Genomic DNA, 15161 nt, shown 5'->3' with positions numbered 1-15161 from the left:
AAAAGAAGGAAACTGTCATTTGTGACAATGTGGAAAAACATAATGGACACTTAGCTAAGCGAAATAAGCTAGGCACAGAAAGATAAATACTGCACTATCTCACAGGTGCAATCTAAAAAAGTCAAATACACAGACAGAAGTAGAGAGCAGAATGGTGGTTTACCAGAAGCTGTGGGTAGAGGAGGGGGGTGAAGGAGAAAGGGAGAATGGTAGTCAAAGAGTACAGTTTCAGTCAGAGAGAAGGAAGAAGTTCTAGTGATCTACTGCACAGCACGGTGACTACAGCTAATAACAATGTATTGTATCTATTTAAAAATTGCTAGGAGAGATTTTCAATGTTCTTACTACAAATAAATAACTATAGGAGGTGATGGATATGTTAACTAGCCTGATTGAATCATTCTATAATGTACACATGTATCAAAACATGGGTACTCCATAAACATATACAATTACCAATCAAAAATAAAATAAAAATTTTTAAAACCAAAAACTTTTGTTTTCTGAGATGGAGTCTCACTCTATCGGCCAGGCTGGAATACAGAGGCAGGATCTCAGCTCACTGCAACCTCTGCCTCCGGGTTCAAATGATTCTCCTGCCTACGGCTCCTGAGTAGCTGGGACTGCAGGCCTGTGCCAAACTACACCTGGCTACTTATTTTATTTTTTCATTCATTGATAAACACACATTACCTAGTCCATGGCTTCAAATATAGGAGGTGCTCAGCACTTAACTGTGTTAACCAAAGTTAAAATGAGTTGCTTACTGTTATTTCCAATGTGATTCCAAACAGCCCAATCAGTAGTACACAGCATTCTATATATACAGCAGTTTCCAACTACAGCAAATGATAATAAGATAAAATATATGCATCTTTCAGAGTTCAGTCCCTTTAACTATATCAGTGTGCAGGACCCATTAAAATGGCCCTGTGAAATAAAGCCTAAGGAAAAGAAAATCCAATAGATTAAAATGTTTGAATCAGTATCAAGAAAGCTGTGAAAATCAGCCCTGCATTTCCAATTTTCCATGGAAAACTATCTGAAATATGAAGTACAATCTATTTTGAGAAATTTCAACTTTTTTTTCCTAATAATTGTTACCAAATGTGTGTAATCTGACTACTCCCTCATTCTGCTGGATAAGATTACCTTAGTGGCAGTATATTTTAAGAATGTTTATGGCTGGCATAGTGGCTTACGCCTTTAATCCTAGCATTTTGGGAGGCTGAGGTGGGCAGATCACGAGGTTAGGAGATCGAGACCACCCTGGCTAACACGGTGAAACCCTGTCTCTACTAAAAATACAAAAAATTAGCCTGGCATGGTGGCACATGCCTGTAGTTCCAGCTACTTGGGAGGCTGAGGCAGGAGAATCACCTGAAACGAGAAGGTGGAGGTTGCAGTGAGCCGAGATCGCGCCACTGCACTCCAGCCCAGGTGACAGTGCAAGATTCCATCTCGGGGAGGGCGGGGGGCTGGGCAAGGTGGCTCATGCCTGTAATTCCAGCACTTTGGGAGGCCGAAGTAGATCACCTGAGGTCAGGAGTTCAAGACCAGCCTTGCCAATATGGTGAAACTCATCTCTACTAAAAATACAAAAATTAGCTGGGCCCCAGCTACTCCGGAGGCTGAGGCAGGAGAATCGCTTGCACCTGGGAGGCAGAGGTTGCAGTGAGCCAAGATCCTGCCATAGTACTCCAGCCTGGGTAACAAGAATCAAACTCTTTCTCAAAAAAAAAAAAAAAAAAAGTTTATTAACTCAAAGAACTTACTCTGGTCCACATATCAAACAGGTCTTATTCTACAGCTCCTACCCCAAGGACACAGGCTAAGCTTGTGACTGGTAGTACCATGTCTGCAATCACTATGCAGCACTCCCACTATATTCCCAAACCACCTTGCCACTCCTTACTCTGCTGGGACCAGGAATAAGGCAAGGAAAGAGATAACTGATTATAAGACAATCCATGTGCAGGGTGCGGTGGCTCACGCCTACAATCCCAGCCCTTTGGGAGGCCAAGGAGGACAGATCACGAGGTCAGGAGATCGAGACCATCCTGGCCAACATGGTAAAACCTTGTCTCTACTAAAAATGCAAAAATTAGCTGGGTGTGGTGGCACGTGCCTGTAATCCTAGCTACTCAGGAGGCTGAGGCAGAATTGCTTGAACTAGGGAGTCAGAGGTTATGGTGAGCCAAGATCACACCATTGCACTCTAGCCTGGCGACAGAGTGAGACTCTGTCTCAAAAAAAAAGACATTTCATAGCAAGCCAGGTCATCCTTTCTGACTAACCACAACTCTTGTCCCCTCACACCAGCATTTCTCAACCACCAGCAATAGAGATTTTTGGGCCAGATGATTCTTTGTGTAGAGAGCTGTCCTTTGCATTGTAGAATGTTTGGCAGCATCCCTGGCCTCTATTCACTAGATACCAGTAGCACCCTCTCCCAGTCGTGACAACCAAAAATGTCTCTAGACATCGCCAAATGTCCAATGGTTGGGAAGGAAAAGAGTGTCCAAATTCACTGCTTGCAATCCCTGTTTAAGAGCCACTGCCTGACGAAAAACATTATGAAGGCTGGTCAGGGTTAAGTTTGCTTCCCCTTTGCCATGGTTGCTGTTGCTTCTCAGTCAAAAGCCGACTAGCACATATTTCCTCTTTTCTTATCAGGTATCCAAATGCCTGCTCTCTCATGGAAAAACATATTCACTGGTTGTGTGTTGTTTTTTTTGTTGAGATGGAGTCTCGCTCTGTCGCCAGGCTGGAGTGCAATGGCATGATCTCGGCTCACTGCAACCTCCACCTCCTGGGTTCAAGTGATTCTCCTGCCTCAGCATCCAGAGTGGCTGGGACTACAGCTGCATACCACCATGCCCAGCTAATTTTTGTATTTTTAGTAGAGACAGGGTTTCAACATGTTGGCCAGGATGGTCTCAATCTTCTTGACCTTGTGATCCGCCCGCCTCTACAAAAACCTCACAGTGCCCAGGAGTGTAAGCTTTATATGTGGCCCTACTTCTTGCCTTTCAACTCCAGCACCTAACAAAGCCCAGCAAGGAGACATGTACAAAGTAAGTCCCAATCGCCTTACACATATATCATCAACTCAACCCACTGGAAATTCACACACCTTCCAGCATATCCACTGAGCACCTCCATCCAACCTCAAAGGAAGGGTCTAGTGAGAGGTCAAGTCAAATGATGTCTCTTTTTCAATGAGAAGGAATCATAACTATTTAAAAAATCTGCATTCAAATATGCTAAAAAGAATCTGAGTGAAAAGAACACAGAAATTCTTTGTACTGTTTTTGTAGCTTTTTTACAAGTCTGAAATGACTTTTGTAAAAAACTGAAATGGACTAGGTGCAGTGACTCATGCCTATAATCCCAACACTTTGGGAAGCCAAGATAGGAGGATCGCTTGAGACCTGGATCACCCTGGGCAATAGATTGAGATCCTGTCCCTAAAAAAGTAAAAATTAAAAAATTAAAAATGTAAATGTATCCCCAAACAGAAATCTGCTTGAGGTGATGAAAATGTTCTAGGTCAGACACGATGGTTCACAACTGTAATCCCAGCGCTTTGGGAGGGTGAGGCAGGGAGGACTGCTTGAGTTTAGAAGTTCAAGACCAATCTGGACAATATAGCAAGACCCTGTCTCTATAAAAAATTAAAAAACTACCTGGTGCATACTTACAGTTCCAGTTACTGAGGAGGCTGAGATGGGAGAAGTGCCTGAGCCCAGGAGGTGGAGGCTGCAGTAAGCCATGGTCATGCCACAACACTCACCTTGGGCAACAGAGCAAGGTCCTGTCTCCCAGAAAAAAAAAAAAAAAATGTAAAACTAGATCATGATAATAGTTGTACAACTTGGTAAATTTACTTAAAAAATCTGAATTGTACAGTTAAAATGGGTGACTTTTATGATATGTAAATTATGTCAATAGTGTTTTTCCTCTTAAAAAAAGAATTCTTGGGCCAGGTGTGGTGGCTTACACGTGTAATCCCAGCATTCTGGGAGACCGAGGTGGGTGGATCACCCGAGGTCAGGAGTTCGAGACCAGCCTGACCAACATGGGGAAACCCCATCTCTACTAAAACTAAAAAATTGGCTGGCTGTGGTGGTGGGTGCCTGTAATCCTAGCTATTCAGGAGGCTGAGACAGGAAAATTGCTTGAACCCAGGAGGTGGAGGTTGCATTGAGCCAAGATCACGTGATTACACACCAGCCTGGGCAACAAGAGTGAAACTCATTCTCATTGTGCTGGAACTCTAAAAAAAAAAAAATTTTTTTTTTTTTTTTTGAGACAGAGTCTTGCTCCAATCACCCAGACTGGAGTGCAGTGGCGCAACCTCAGCTCACTGCAACTTCTGTACCCTCCACCACAGGTTCAAGCAATTCTCTGTCTCAACCTCCCAAGGAGCTGGGACTACAGGAATGTACCACTATGCGTGGCTAATTTTTATATTTTTGGTAGAGACGGGGTTTTGCCACGTTGGCCAGGCTGGTCTAGAACTCCTGACCTCAGGTGATCAGCCCTCCTCAGCCTCCCAAAGTGAGTGGGATTACAGGTGTGAGCTACCCTGCCTGGCCTAATAAAAAAAAAAACCACATTCATACTATATTTAAAGACTTTTTTAAAAATTGAGATAAAAATTCATATACCATAAAATCCATTGTTTTAAAGTATATACAATTCAATGACTTTTAGTACATTCACAAGATTGGTCAACCATCATCACTATTTAATTCTAGAATATTTTCCTCATCCCAAAATAGAGACCCTGTATCAGTTAGTCATCACTCTCTATCCCCTCCTGCCACCCCCAACTCCCCTGCCACCCTTGAGCCTAGTAACCACTAATATACATTCTCTGATACACCACCTTTTCTCCTACATGTTTTCCTTTGGAATAGAATTTACACAGATTAAGCACAAATTTCACTTGGCCACAGATTGTGGTAATACATACATCATTAGTATATGACATTAGCATCACCAATCTCACCAAGTGAGATTAAAACTAATTATCCTGACTGGGCACTGTGGCTCGCACCTGTGATCCCAGCACTTTGGAAGGCCAAGGCAGGTGGATCACCTAAGATCAGGAGTTTGAAACCAGCCTGGCCAACACGGTGAAACACTGTCTCTACCAAAAGTACAAAAATTAGCCAGGCGTGGTGGCATGTGCCTGTAATCCCAGCTACTTCGGAGGCTGAGGCAGGAGAATTGCTTAAACTTGGGAAGTGGAGATTGCAGTGAGCCAAGATGGTGCCACTGTACCCCAGCCTGGCAACAAGAGCAAAACTCTATCTTAAAATAATAATAATTATTATTATTCTGGGCTGGGTACAGTGGCTCACACCTGGGAGTCTGAGGCAGGAGAACTGCTTCAGTCCAGAAGCTCAAGGCCAGCCTAGGCAACATAGTGAGATCTCATCTCTACCTGCTCCTCAGCCTATCAAAATTAACCAGGTGTGGTGGTGCACACCTGTAGTCCCAGCTATTCAGAAGGCTAAGGTGGGGGGAATGGCTTGAGCTCAGGAGGTTGAGGTTACAGTGAGCCATGATCACACCACTGCACTCCAGCTTGGGTGACAGAGCAAGACCCTGTCCCAGTAAAATAAAATAGAAAATAAATGTTATTGTGGCAAGGCGCAGTGGCTCATGCTTGTAATCGTAGCACTTTGGGAGGCCGAGCTGGGTGGATCACCTGAGGTCAGGAGTTCAAGACCAGCTTGGCCAACATGGCAAAATCCCATCTCTACCTAAAAATACAAAAAATTAGCCAGGCATGTGGCAGGCACGTGTAATACCAGCTACTCAGGAGGCTGAGACAGGAGAATCGCTTGAACCTGGGAGGCAGAGGTTGCAGTGAGCCGAGATCATATCACTTCACTCCAGCCTGGGCGACAGAGCGAGACTACATTTCAAAAGAACAAAAAGAAAAATAAGTAAGTAAATATTATTCTAGATAAACTAATTATCAGTTCATTAATACCCTTAACAAGAAATGTGCACATATAAACCTATGCACTAGAGGATGAATGATAACATTTAAACACCTGTGGAGAAGGGGACATAAAGATATACTGTAACCTCCAAGTTCAACCTGAATGAAGAAAATGTCTAATAACACTCAATGTCACCTGCAGCCTATGAGAATTTTCTGATAAAAGAACTACCTGCAATGCTACTTGCAGAAACAACAGGCTGTTTATTGTAGGAAGGCAGGTATGGTCATGGTCTTCTGCCCTCACATGCCTGAATGCCTGTGCACTCATTCCTTAGACACTATTATGACAGGTATTACCCTCAGCTCTCTTGCTGTCTGTCTAGAAATCCCAAGAGGTGCTGAACAAAAGCACTATGTGAACTGGCTATCTAAAATCAAGCTGCCACCCAAAGCAGAACTGTCTGCCACTTTTAGCCAAGTCTGAATATCCCAAGAGCTGGATAAGGAGCCAAGGAAAAAGAGGAGCTGGTACAACCAAGTAGAGTCCAGTGTTATGAATCACCCTTTACTACAGAGCACTTACCACATGCCAGTTACCATGCTGATCACTTTACATATACCACATGCTCTAAACTCACAACTACACTAAAGGTGGTACTGTGATTATGCCTTCACTTTATAGATGAGAAACTGAGGTCCAGAAGTTACAAAAGAAAGGCCAGGTGTGGTGGCGCATGCCTGTAATCCCAGCACTTTGGGAGGCTGAGGCATACAGATCACCTGAGGTCAGGAGTTCAAATCCAGCCTGGCCAACATGGTGAAACCCTGTCCCTACAAAAATACAAAAATTAGCTGGGCGTGATGGCACGTGCCTGTAATCCCAGCTACTCAGGAGGCCAAGGCAGGAGAATCACTTGAACCCGGGAGGTGGAAGTTACAGTGAGCCTAGATCACGCCACTGTACTCCAGCATGGCAACAGAGCAAGATCTGTCTCAAAAAAAGAAAAGAAGTTAACAAAAGATCCAGGAGGTAATGAAACTGGAATTCTAAATCTTTCTGTGCTACCAACCCTATACCACCTCAAAGTACATAAGGTCATAAACCAAAGTTATAATCATGATCACAAATTAAACTATGCCTTTGTACAACCCCTGAGCTAATTAGTTGTAATAATACAGAAGCACAAGGTTAAAACATATAGGCATATTTCCAATTTAGAACAAATTAAGAACTACTTTAATCCATAGAAATAAACCATGATTTATTTGTGACAAAAATAATTATAAATCCACTGTAGGAAACTATCAGAAGGTTCTCTTAAACCTGCCAAATGATAAATGTTTATTTTTCAAATTTGAGATAACTAAATTGAATCCAGTTTAGAGCACCTCTCATAATTAAAGAGCCTGCGAAGTGGCAAATAACGGGCTGGTTATCCAAGCTTAGGGTATTTTACTGTGCTCTGAGAAACGGCATCTCGCTTTGCTGCCCAGGCTGAAGTACACTGGCACCATCACAGCTCACTCCAACCTGGAACAAGCAATCCTCCCACCTCAGCCTCTGGAGTAGCTAGGACTACAGCTGTGCACCACTATACCCAGCGATTTTAGAACTTAAGGTTTTAAAACCACAGGCTAGATTTCCTACATGGCCTAACCATACTCCATGTGGTACTGTTTCCTACTCTTTCTCTTTAGAAAATTTAAGATTCTCTCTTAAAGGCTAAGGCAGCAGAAACTCCTACTAAGGGCTCAGCATGGTAGCTCACTCCTGTAATCCCAGCACTTTGGGAGGCTGAGGCAGGCAGATCACTTTGACCTCAGGAATTCAAGACCAGCCCGGGCAACATGGCAAAACCCCATCTCTACAAAAACACAAAAATTAGCTGGGAACGTGTCTGTAGCCACAGGTACTTGGGAGGGTGAGGCATGAGAATGGCTTGAGCCCCAGAAGTGGAGGTTGCAGTGAGCCGAGATCACACCACTGCACTCTAGCCTAGCAGACAGAGTGAGACCCTGTCTCAAGAAAGGAAAAAAAAGAAACTCCAACTAGGAAAGCCTGGAAGGAGTCCCTTGATAATTACTATCAATCAACAGGCTAAATGAGAAGTACTGCTGATGGGGAAAAAAAATTCTCCTAGGCAATGCCACCAAATCCTCTTTTTGCTACATACTCCATTAAGCCAAGACCAGAGCTTAAGACTGTTTAAGATCAGAAGTCATTGTGATGACAACAAACATACACTCAACATTCAGTTTGTGGCAGTCCCAGTTCTAATCACCCTAAATGCATTAACTTGTTTAATCCCTAGACATATGTGAGAGTAAAACTAAAATACAGAGAAGTTAAGACACTTGTTCAAGTACACCTTAGAAAGTGACGAAGTGAAGATGCAACTCCTGGTAGTTTGCTTCCAGAATACTATATTATAATGCTACATTATACTGCTTCATGTCCAGTCAAGTTTCAATCACTGGGCCAGACACGGTGGCTCACATGTGTAATCTCAGCACTTTGGGAGGCCAAGGCAGGCAGATCACCTGAGGTCAGGAGTTCGAGACCAGCCTGGCCAACATGGTGAAACCCCATTTCTACTGAAAATACAAAAATTAGCCAGGGGTGTAGTATATGCCTGTAATCCCAGCTACTTGAAAGGCTAAGGCAGGAGAATCACTTGAACCCGGGAGGCAAAGGTTGTAATGAGCCAAGATTGCAACCCTGAGCTATAGCCTGGGTTGCAGGGAGACTCCATCTCAAAAAGAAAAAAAGTCAATCAGTGGATAAGTAGCCAAAATGTGTAATCAAGTCATCAATCTTTAAATTCACTTTTAATTTTCTTGAATACCCCAACTCTCAAGAGTGAGAATCTTCAATAATCCTTGCTTTGTACTCATTAACGGTCTTAATTTTTTTCTAGCTAGGATATGAACCTATACATTCATTTTAGAATGCATTGTCTTATGTTTCCACTAATACCTCTACTGAGGGCGATCAGGAAAAATAACTGAAATTGAAGTTTCCCAGAAGAATGGCATGATTCAAGCCATAGGTTATACAGATGAGCTCTGGCTAAGATGCCAGATGCTTCTCAATGAGGTGCTTTTGGAGGGACAACTGTTGTAGGTAACACTATAACCTTAAACATACAGATAATTGGTTCTGTTACTTGAAATGCACGTGATTTAAGTACTACAGTGTTTCAGATAGTATTATGTCTTTACTACCAACTTAAGTTTCCAACAAACTAGGTTCTTCACCATTTTTTTCCATCATGACCTCACAAATAGCATTCTCATCTCTAAAAACACGTTTTTCCCTGTTGCTCTATTATTATTATTTTTTTGAGGCAATATCTCTCATTCTGTTGCCCAGGTTGGAGTGCAGTGGCACAATCATGGCTCACTGTACCTTTGACCTTCCAGGCTCAAGTGATCCTCCTACTGCAGCCTTCCATATAGGTGGGACAATAAGCATGTGCCACCACACTCAGCTAATTTTTTAACCATTTTTTGTAGAGACGAGGTCTCACTTTGTTGTGTAGGCTGGACTCGACTCCTGGGCTCAAGTGACCCTCCTACCATAGCCTCCAAAGTGCTGGGATTACAAGTGTGAGCCACCATACCTGGCCTCCCTATTGCTCTAATTTTAATCACAAGGACAGACCACATTTGAGATGTGGCTTCCTATACATACTTTCAAAAACACTCTTTTATCTTCAGTAACCCAAACTCTCTTAATTTTGCTCACACACACACACAAACACTATTTCATAAAACTTCACGTATTCCACAACTTTCATTCCTCAGACCAGAAAAAAAGTCAGTGTTTAAAGAAATTTTTATGTCAGATGATAACAGAATCCTTTTTCCTTGCTCTTAAGAAAGTAAGACTGGGCCGGGCACAGTGGCTCACATCTGTAATCCCAGCACTTTGAGAGACTGAGGAGGGTAGATCACAAGGTCAGGAGTTCAAGACCAGCCTGGCCAAGATGGTGAAACCCTGTCTCTACTAAAAACACAAAAATTAGCCAGGTGCAGTGGCAAGTGCCTGTAATCCCAGTTACTCAGGAGGCTGAGGCAGGAGAATTGCTTGAACCCAGGGGGCAGAGGTTGTAGTGAGCGGAGATCTCGCCACTGCATTCCAGCATGGGTGACAGAGTGAGTCTCCCTCTAAAAAAAAAAAAAAAGTAAGACTGATTAGTGTCATACAGAAAGATGAGTAAGACTGGGTGCAGTGGCTCTTGCTTATAATCCCTGCACTTTGGGAGACCCAGGTTGGAGGATCACTTGAGGCCAGGAGTTCAAGAGCAGCCTGGGCAACACAGCAAGAGCCTGGGCAACACAGCAACAGCCCACATCTGGCTGGGCATGGTGGCTCACACCTGTAATCCCAGCACTTTGGGAGGCCGAGGTGGGCGGATCACGAGGTCAAGAGATCAAGACCATCCTGGCCAACACGGTGAAACTGTGTCTCAAAAAAAAAAGACCCCACATTTACAAACAAATTTTTTTTTTAATTGGCTGAACATAGTGTCAGGCGCCTATAGTCCAGCTACCCAGAAGGCTGAGTTGAGAGGATTGCTTAAGTCCAGGAGTTCAAAGCTGCAATGAGCTCTGATAGCACCACTGCACTCCAGCCTGTGCAACAGAAGAGAACCCTACATCTCTAAAAAATAAAAATTTTAAAATTTTAAAATAATAAAAAAAGGCCAGGCATAGTGGCTCACACCTGGAATCCTAGTGCTTTGGGAGGTCAAGGTAGGTAGACTGCTTGAGTTTAAGACTAGCCTGGGCAATGTGGCAAAACCCTGTCTCTACAAAAAAAAAAAATACAAAAATTAGCCAGGTGTGGTAGTGGGCACCTATAGTCCCAGCTACTATAGAGAACTGAGTTGGGAGGATTGCTTCAGCACAGGAGATTGAGGCCGCAGTGAGCCATGATTACAGCATTACACTCCAGCCTGGGTGACAGAGGGAGACCTTGTCTCCATTAAGATAAAATAAGAAAGAAAAAAAAAAAGGAAGGGAAAGAAAAGAAAAAAAAAAGAGAAAAGAAAGGAAGGAAAAGAAGGAAAGAAAGAGGGAGGGGGAGAGAAGAAAGAAGAATAAAAATGTCAGACAAATGAATACCTCTCCCAGAGTTATCTTCTATAAGGGCATTTTAGTGACTAATTTGGCTAAATAAGAATAGACAACAAACATCACATTAGTATATTTGAGAAAATAAAATGCTAATTCTAGCACACCGAATGCCAATAGTCTTGAGAGAGCTAGGACTCACAACTGGGCAACTACTGAAAGGGATTAACATTTTAACACAATACTTCTTACTCCTCTCCCCAACTCCCAGTGCAATGGCACACACAGCAGAAGGAGATAATATGTACCCTCAATATCCCAGAGACTTGACAACAAAGAAAGCCAAGGGCATATGACACTGACAGAAATACACTTCGCAGGAAGGGGGATGAAAGGCTCTGCCTGACAGTACACGATGGCTGACCCCTGCTCCTAGACAGAAATGATGAAGGCATAGGCTAACAGATTCATACCTTCATACCTGTTGGAAATTATTTCTCCAGATAGATAGCTGCTGCCTAAGTGATATCCTGATGAGTCATCACAGCCACAAAGTCAGTACTGCTGCAGAGCATCCTACTGTTTTGACAGCTTGATATAGGCACTGGGAAAAGGCTAGAGCAACCTTGGTTATCATCTTGAGCAACCTCACTAAGGCACACATACTCACAATATTTGACAAAGAAAGCTAGCAGAAAGTTCCTTTACTTCCATCCCCTAGGCCAATAAGTACCAGCCAGTAATAAATAAAGGACATTTCACATCAAGAGTCATGATAGCAGAGTTACAAAAAACTCAACCCAAAGTACTTCGGAGAAACCTTCTCAGAGGTGCACACACACACACATTCAGACTCTACTAAGAGTTGTGCTTCTGAGAGGCACAAGCGCACAGACACACACACACACACTCTCTCTCTCTCTCTCTCTCTCTCTCAGGCTCTACTAAGAGTTGCCAAGCAGATCCTGGTGACTCAGAATCTGTACCAATTTCACCTGTAAGTAAAACTGGGGAAAAGAATAGATAGAGACTTAAAAAAAAAAAAATTTAGACAGGGATCTCACTATGTTGCCCATGTTATCTTAAAACTCCTGGGCTTAAGTGCTCTTCCTTCCTTGGCCTCCAAAAGTGGTAGGATTACAAGCTTGAGTCACTGTGCCTGGCCTACAAGGACATTTTATGTTCCACAAATACTTACTTTATTCACCTTGAGGAGTAAGGACTTCTTCCCTCACATTCTTATGTCTCTCATAAAATGGTTCACTTTGTCACAAGGACTGTAATCCACATACATTTCCTTAAAGAATTCATTTTAATAAACTTCAGATATAAAAATAAATTTTCTTAGAATAATAATTGAAGGCCAGGCATAGTGGCTCATGCCTGTCATCCCAGCACTTTGGGAGGCCAAGGTAGGCAGATCACCCAAGAACTGGAGTTCAAGACCAGCCTGGCCAACATGGTGAAATCCTGTCTCTACTAAAAATACAAAAATTGACAGGGTGTGGTGGCTCACACCTGCAATCCTAGCACTTTGGGAAGTCGAGGTGGATGGATCAGGACTTCGAGACCAGCCTGGCCAACCACAGTGAAACCCTGTCTCTACTAAAAATACAAAAATTAGCTGGGTGTGGTGACGGGCACCTGTAATCCCAGCTACTTGGGAGGCTGAGGCAGGAGAATCACTTGAACCTGGGAGGTGGAGGTTGTGGTGAGCTGAGACTGCACCACTGCACTCCAGCCTGGGCAACAGAGCAAGATTACATCTCACACACACAAAAAAAAAAAATTAGCCAGGTGCGATGGTGCACACCTGTAGTCTCAGCTACTTGGGAGGCTGAGACAGAAGGATCGCTGGAACCTAGAAGGCAGAGGTTGCAGTGAGCTGAGATTGCACTACTGCACTCCAGCCTAGCTGGACTCTGACACACACACACACACACACACACACACACACACACACAATTTAGAATTGGAAATTATTTGACATGGTGAGGAGGGTGAGAGAGAAAAAACATCGAATTTCAAATTATTTCAAATGCTACCAAGTGCTAGGTACTACAATTAAATGTTCTGCATACATTATAAACCAAGAGTCACAACTCAAATATATGTCACTCCTCAAGAAGTTTCTCTGACCACCCCTTTAAAATTGCCCCCATCTTCATTCTCCCAATACCCTGCTTCATTTTCTTTACAACACTCAGCTATCAGCTATTATACTGTTTTTTTGGTTTTTTTTTGAGACGGAGCTTCGCTCGTTACCCAGGCTGGAGTGCAATGGCACGATCTCGGCTCACCGCAACCTCTGCCTCCTGGGATCAAGCAATTCTCCTGCCTCAGCCTCCTGAGTAGCTGGGATTACAGGCACATGCCACCATGCCCGGCTAATTTTTGTATTTTTAGTAGAGACGGGGTTTCACCTTGTTGACCAAGATGGTCTCGATCTCTTGACCTCATGATCCACCCGCCTTGGCCTCCCAAAGTGCTGGGATTATAGGGGTGAGCCACCGCGCCCGACCTATACTGTTTTTGTCTATCTGCTTATGGTCTGTTTTCTCCCATTAAAATAAAGTTATTCCATATGTCTTGTTCACTGCAGCAACCTCAACATTCAGAAAGGTGACTGGTACACAGCAGGTACTCATGAATAAATGATTACATTTATCCTACATAAGGGCTCCAAAAGATATGGGTAAGAGGGAATTGAGGATGTGGGAGGTTAAAAAATGTGCCAGTGGTAACCCACCTAGGAAATAACATCTGACTCCAAAACCTGTACTCTTGTTATACTGTACTACCTAAGTGCAAAAATTTCCCTGAAGAGCTGATTCTCAAAACTTTTTCCATCAAAATGATTTTCACACACCCTGAATTGTGGTAAAGTTTATTAAAAGAATGCTGATGTGATCATGATGTCTACATGGGTAAGCAAGAGAGAATTGTGTTGTGTGGCAGTGCCAGCAGTCTGACCAATGACTAGGGAAAGAATAAAAATCTAGGAAATGGGGTTGACTGAAAAAGGATATGGAAGATATTTTATTAAGAAAGAACCCTGGGCCGGGCCCAGTGGCTCATACCTGTAATCCCAGCACTTTGGGAGGCCGAAGTGGGTGGATCACCTGAGGTAAGGAGTTGAAGACCAGCCTGGCTAACGTGGTGAAAACCCATCTCTACTAAAAACACAAAAAATTAGCCGGGCGTGGTGGCAGGTGCCTATAATCCCAGCTACTCAGGAGGCTGAGGCATGAGAATTGCTTGAACCCAGGAGGCAGAGGTTGCAGTGAGCTGAGACTGCGCCCACTGCACTCCGGCCTGGGCAACAAGAACTCCGTCTCAAAAAAAAAAAAATCAACAACAGAAGAACGAATGAACTCTGGCTGGGTGTGGTAGCCCATGCCTGCAACCCCCAGCACTTTGGGAGGCTGAGGCAGGTAGATCACGAGGTCAGGAGTTGGAGACCAGCCTAGCCAACATGATGAAACTAAAATCTCTACTAAAAATACAAAAATAAGCCAGGCATGGTGGCACACACCTGTAATCCCAGCTACTGGGGAAGCTAAGGCAGGGGAATGGCTTGAACCCAGGAGGCAGAGGTTGCAGTGAGCCAAGATCGCGCCACCTCACTCCATCCTGGGCGATACAGCAAGACTCCATCTTGGAGGAAAAAAAAAAAAAAAGAACTTCACTGGGTGCAGTGGCTCGTGCCTATAATCGCAGCACTTTGTAAGGCTAAGGTGGATTACTTGAGGTCAGGAGTTCAAGACCAGCCTGGCCAACATGGCAAAACCCCATCTCTATTAAAAATACAAAATTTAGCCAGGTATGGTGGCATGGGCTGTAGTTCCAGCTACTCAGGAGGCTAAGACAAGAGAATCACCTGAACCCAGGAGGCAGAAGTTGTAGTGAGCCAAGATCGCACCACTGCACTTCAGCCTGGGCAATAGAGCGAGATTCTGTCTCAACAACAAGAAAAAATAAAAGAAATAACTCCAGTGAATACTGCAAATGAGGTCAAACAAAAATCTGAAGTTTGAGAGAACATCCTATGGGATCTGTGAATACCGTATAATCTCTCTTTGCTCAGAGTGAGATTAAAAAGTTCAAAAAGGTAGAG

The 15161-nt window shown here is 43.5% G+C and overlaps 1 protein-coding gene across 40 annotated transcripts in view; it reads right to left on the bottom strand.

Moving 5' to 3' along the window:
- Positions 1-15161, bottom strand: part of RBM6 (RNA binding motif protein 6) — a 129176-nt gene that overhangs the window by 54009 nt on the left and 60006 nt on the right. Inside the window, exon 3 of one of the 40 annotated variants that reach the window (XM_078350928.1) lies at positions 5865-5932. The exons of the other annotated variants lie outside the window; for them this stretch is intronic. The gene's annotated coding sequence lies outside the window, so the exon portion shown is untranslated. The remainder of the gene's footprint in view (positions 1-5864; positions 5933-15161) is intronic. 40 annotated transcript variants of the gene reach the window in all.

The sequence above is a fragment of the Callithrix jacchus genome, chromosome 15 (genome assembly GCF_049354715.1).
Source record: "Callithrix jacchus isolate 240 chromosome 15, calJac240_pri, whole genome shotgun sequence".
NCBI lineage: Eukaryota > Metazoa > Chordata > Mammalia > Primates > Cebidae > Callithrix > Callithrix jacchus.
The sequence above is the reverse complement of the archived record's forward strand: the minus strand, read 5'-3'. Positions and strand labels throughout refer to the sequence as shown.